This window comes from Mesoplodon bidens, assembly GCF_964165515.1.
Source record: "Mesoplodon bidens genome assembly, chromosome: 11".
NCBI classification, from domain to species: Eukaryota; Metazoa; Chordata; class Mammalia; order Artiodactyla; family Ziphiidae; genus Mesoplodon; species Mesoplodon bidens.
The window spans coordinates 65,827,573-65,833,734 of record NC_138167.1 but is presented as its reverse complement, the minus strand read 5'-3'; positions in this window follow the sequence as shown (position 1 = coordinate 65,833,734).

Sequence of the window (6,162 nt, the reverse complement as noted above, 5' to 3'; positions counted from 1 at the left end):
AGTATTGCACCTTTTTTTGGTTTTGACCTCTTTTTTTTTTTTTCCTTGTAATGTTGCTTTTTTTATTTCGGTATTTAAAGACTTTTTTTTTTTTTTAAGCATCAATGTAGTAGTACTCTGGGCCGAATAGGGGGCAACTTTTAATCCACAGTTATCACCAACATGTATGTACTTATGTTGGAATCAACATGTATCAAACTGCTTTTTGTGAAGAGTTACAGCAGACCTGAAGGGTACCCCTTTATACAAAACAGATGGCTGGCGGGGTGGGGGGGAGGGGGGGGACGTGTGCCGGTAATGTGGTAGCACTTGTGTGGACATCCCAGTCTGCATTATACTGTTTAACATAAAGTGCCGACATTCTGTACCAGCAAATACCTGCCCATTCCAACCCTTGGTGGGAGCAGACCTCTACTGTCCTCCGTAACTTGCTGCTAGTGAGGACAAGGGAATTTTTCTTTCTTTAGCATCTTCAGTGAAGGATACAACAATGCCTAATAATGTATTTGACTTTTAGCTTGTGTCTGTGGGTGGGTGGGTGGCTGTGTATAGGAAAAGGCAAAAACCAATTATTTGCATCTAAGTGGTTTTGTGAGACAAAGAATGGGAATTCTGTAGTCCTCTCAGTTTACTCTATTGATTATAAACCTAGCCTCAAAAGAGATTGATGTGCGTAATTCAAGTGAGTGCTTGCTTATGCAAGTCTTTATGAACCCTTTGTGGGTAGGTGGTCAAACTTGAGTTTCTAGCGTTGGTTTGGTCCCATCGGATGCCTTTAGAAAACTAACTGTGCCCTCCGGTTTTCATCACCACCATGCCCCTTCCACTTCTGCCCACGCACAAAATGTCTCCTTTGAGCCCCACCGACTGCTCTCTGCCTGGGGGGGGCGGGGTGCAAAACCCTGGCATGTGTGGTGGCCTCCAGGTGAAGAGCAGCTGTGTTCACACATCTACAGAAGGCTGAATCTGAGTGTCCCTGGGCCGGGAGCATGTCCTGAGGCTCACGCGAGCCAGTGGTGACTGTCCACTGCCGCTCTTGGTTCCCTGGCATGTCCTGCCCCACCCTCCTCTCTTCCTGCCTGTTGGTTCCTTGACCTGCACTATGGGTTAGTTGAGTTCCTTACGATACTACGGTGAAAGCCGGGTGCTAGAGCCCCTCTTGTTTACAAGACATAATGAGGGATTTGAAATATGTAAAAATAAACACGAGAAGCTAAAATGTTCTTCCATCATAAGCTTAAAGGGAAAAAAACTGAAAACTTAAAAAAAGACCAAAAAGTGCATATATATATACATATAAATATATATTTTAGATGAAGACTAACTCTGGGAGCATTTAACAGTGTTTTTTGTTTTTGTTTTTAACATTTATTTTCCTGCTTTAAAATTTGCAAGCATTCTCAGGAATTCTAGGGTAGGAAGCCAGATTTTGGAAGATGGTTTATTTAACCGTATCTTATCCTAGATAGACGGCTGTTTCTTTCCTGTTAATAAACTTTTACAAGTTCCTGAAACTTCAGAAAGTTTAAACAATTTTTACTTAAAATGTAAAAAGAAAAGTCTCCAAACATTATTGTCATACTGGGGATCACACATTTTAAAACACGTAGAAAGAAATATTTTTTAAAAATTATCAATTTAGCAGCAACAGGTAAATTCACGAGCTTAAAAGATATGGGAGAAGGATTAAGCTTTATAAGAGCTCTAGCATGGATTCATTGGAAATTGTGCATAATTCAGTGGGAGAGTGTTTGGTGTGTATAAATGGGAATGCCATCACTTTATTCCTTTCCGTTTACGACTGAACATTTAAATCTCCCCTTGGAATTTTTGGTTTTCTTTAAAGGAAGCTTTCACCCTGTCTCCCCAACCACAGCAACAAAAGAAAGGATAAAAGAAAGAAACAACAGCTTAAAAAAAAAAGTAACTCTAATCTGTAAAGTAGTACGGTTGGATTGCTGAGAATCTATGTAAAGAGTTAGGAAATATAGGTTAATAAGTTTTGGAACAAATTTTAAATGTAGGCATTACTAGAGGAAAAATATCTATGGACTGTTCTATTAATGAAGAATGTCCGTCTTACCTCCGTTTGTTAAGGGAGGAGGAGAAAGTAGAAGAATCTAATAAGGAACAAGTGGTTTTACTTTTTTAGCTCCCAGCTACCGTTGTGCTCATTTTAATTGCTGTTTTGAAGATCTGCTGCTTAATTATCCCCATCCCCCAGCCGGAGATGTGGAGTATTTCCTTTCAGTTTTTGGTGATGTCGAATTCTCTTTTTGTATTCCCTCCTGGGCCAGGGGTTAGAATTCCCAAGCATGACCACAGCTTCTTTTAAACACCTAAGCTTCCCAGTGGGAAAGAAACTCCTGCTCGACAGGTAAAGGGAGTGGGGTGGGGTTGCTGCCTGCAGTTTCTCTGAAACCGCTTTAGTGCCTTCGTACATACACCCACACATCCTAAGCAAGAGGAACTCGTGCGTATGTGCATGTGGTCCCATCGCTCCAGACAGTAAGACACTCACCCGTTACAGAAATTGGAGTGGTTCTGGACAGGCCCCAAAGGCAGTGGGCTAAATTTAAAGTCATTAAAGAAACAGAAATCAAGGAAGTATGCTTTTATGTCTTGATAATGTGGGATACCAAGACCCTTCCTTGTGCTGTCACCCTTTGTTACTGTGTATCGGCTTCTCCGGTGACAACTGCAGTGACTTGGAAAGGCTCTTTGTGTCGGGCCATTAGAAAGGGGTTCCTGTTTTTCTGCTCTTCTTCTTTGTCTCCTCCTTTTCCCATCAACTCCCTTTTTCTTGACCAGTTGCTGGAAGCTTTGCTTTTTTGGTTGTCAGTGACCTAAGAACAGGATATAGTGAGTATGTAATGGAAGAGGAAAACTTTTCTTTCCATGGTATTCCTTGGCAAGAGTCATGTCTGCTGAGAGGTTAGATGGCTTCAGTACACTTAGAAAATGTGGCGGAAGCATCTTCTCTTCCACTGCATTCTGGCATGGGTACAGGGGCTTGCTGGTGACCTCTCATTACATGGATTTACTTCATGAACATTTTGATCATGTAAACTAGAGCTTTCCAATTTTTACCAGTTTCCTGTATTTTTTTAAACACTTGATTACTAGTGGCCAGAGATATCCCACTCTCAAACATCATGAACTTGGTTTCTATCTACCACACGAGTAGCCAAAAGGAAAGAAGCACTAGAAGGGGAAGGGAAGTCTTCCATCAGACCGGAGACCTCTCCTGGCAATTAAGATCCAGTGCCATGACCTAATTTTAGGTGTTTTTTTAAAAAAAGTACAGATCTCCTAGACACTGTGACGAAATGGATGGTCCATGTGACATCTCTGATCCCCCAAGTCCCCAGCCCTCGATATTTTTCATTTACAACATTCACGGAAGTTAACTTAGCAGTGCTGCAAGTTAAGGTTCCAAAGCACATCCTTTCATCAGTGTCCCCCAGTAAATCAACATTATGCCTTGATTGCCATTCAGTCAGTTTTATTGATAGCAACTTGATTTTCTATTACTGTGGCTCCTGTTCTAAGAACTTTCCCACCTCTTCTGACGTGAATGTAGCAGAAGTTAGCAGTTGGTTCTTCCAAGTTCCTGTGGGTTGCATGTGGTGTGTAAGATATGCAGAAAGAAAGAAAAGAAAAAAAAAATTACTGTCGAAGAATTTGGAAGACCTGTTATTAATGTAGCTAGCAGCAACTAAAATTTCACAGGCTATTAACTAGTTGCAAGTATTCACTCTCACTTTCACCACTTTTTGCGGGGGAGGGGGGCAGTTTTTGTAAGATTAACAGCCAGATTCCATATCGACCTCAGATGCTGCGTACTTTTTAGTTTTATTTTTTCTATTCTGCCATCTTGACTGTTAAACAGAATGAAGACATCTGTGAGCTGAGCAGAATGCTTAGGCCAAGCCTGTTCTCTGCTGTGTAAACAGGATGTTTGCAGCAGACTTGGCTATAGTAGCCATCTCTAAGATTAGGGAACAGTTGAGTCTTTATGTTGAAAAGGTCCCCTTCTCCCCCATCCTCAGAGTTCAAATTCAGCATACAACACTCTAGGTTATTGTTTTGAGTTTGGGTTTTTTTCTTTTACTTATCTATAAGGTCTTTAGGAGTAGAGATACATTTTTAGCTGGTTAAAAAAAACAAATCAAACCTGTTCTTCTCCAGTGTTTCACCAAGTTTTGTCATACTTCACGTCTATGCATTAACTACACTTCTTAGTGCTACTACAAAGAGAAATCTTATTGTTTTCCCTCCCGTGAGTGTACAACTAAGGCTGCGTTCGACAGTGCAGATGAAAATAGTCTGGCCCGTGTGTATAACCTCAGCAGTTAATCAGAAAACAGAGGGCCCTTCCCCTCAGCTGTAGAACTGCACCACAGCCTCTCTGCTTTCTTATCCGCAAGTACAGGGTGTCCAAGCAATCTAGAAACAGGCAGGTGTATAAAATGTTGTCAAGGACATCATCAGTCTATTACAAAACATAGAACATTATCTCTATTTCCAGAGCTAGTGCACACCCTGTGATAAGGCCTGTAGGTTTATGGCCAGTGCCAAAGGTGTGTGTATTTTCAGAGATGGTCCCCATTTGTCAATGATGGCGTTGTTTTCTTGACCTGAAATTTGACAAAGGAGGTACTGGCATCACATTCTTTATTTGAAATAATTATCAACTTCAAGAATCTATGAACATAGTAATAACATAATTAAATTGAGCAATGACCCTGCCTGCTTCAGCAGAGGAAAGAGGCCACAGACATGCACAGGATGGTGAAGGGAACACCGGTCAGGAAACAGGGCTACACCCCACCGGCTGGGCATCCATGCCATCCTCATGTTTACGGTCACGCAGACTAGATCTGGACTAATTACCAAGTATTCGAACATTTGAGTGGGTTGTGGTTTTTTTTGAGTGGTTTTTAAACTGTCAGTCTCTTACAGTAACCTCCATCACCAAAATAAAATAGCAAAAGTGATAGAAACTGCCAGTGTTTGCCTCACAGAATTTAAATAATTTCCTCTTCAGTTAGCCGTACACCTGAATTTGTTTTTAACGACAACTGTGCACACCAGGAAAGATGGTACTGCCCTGAGCAGAAGGTCTCTGCAAAGTTCAGCTGTTGGTTCTTCATTGTGACAAACGCTTGTTTTGTTCACGGGAGGAGAAAGGTCAGAAAGCGGCAAGAAGTGTTCTGTTTTAAATTGAAAAGAAACAGTGTTTCCCTAAAGCGCTTTGTGCCTCAATTTCACTTTCAAAATATAAATAAGTTTTGAAAGTAAATTCCCAATTGGAATTTATCCATTTTGAGCCAATATTAATTAGCTGGGGTTGTTTTTCTCAAAAAGTGAAAGTCCTATTTGCTGCTGCTGGTGAGCAGCAAAAGAGAAACTGTGGAGTAGCTTCCGATGTTGTGGAGCGAAGTGCTTTCCGTCCTTTCTGGTCCCCCCGCTTCCCTGGACCTCTTACTGCATCTGGCGGTCCTTCTCCTTGGGGTCCTGGAAGGCGTGCACAGTCCTTGGAGGGCTGGGTTGTGAGAGGTGACGGGATGCCAGGAGCCACCTCGCTGCAGGACCAACCTGACAGCAGAGCTTTATGGAGAGGAAGAGAGTATATCCTGCGTGTGTTTGCCAAAAATGAAAAAGGGGACTGTTTATACAAAACAGAGCAAAACCTTTGGAACCCTTAAAGAAGTTACATACCTTTTAAAGGTAGTAGAGTTTTTCACCAAGTGATGCATTCAGCATGACACTTGTTGCCAGACGTTTCGGGATAAGTTAAAATATATGTGTTTAAAACACCACCCCTACCCCTCCCCTTTTTAATTTTGTCCAAGGAATTACTTACTTCAGTGTAGTATTTCTGAATGTGCCTTTGTGAGTTCAGAGACCGTCTGTTTTAGGAAGAACCTACCCATTGGGATAAAACAGAAAGACGGTCAGCTTGGTCTTTAGGGAAGTCGGCATTTCTCCGGACCGTCCCCGGGGCGTTTTTATTGCACAGTGTAGAGTCGTGGGGGAGAGGTTCCGGGACTTGGGAGAGGGGGTGACGAGGTGATGATGCACAGATGACAGAGACCAGGTTAGTCCAAGAGTGCAGGTTGAACTTAATCTCTCTGCATTGCCTAGTCTTCTTCGTGT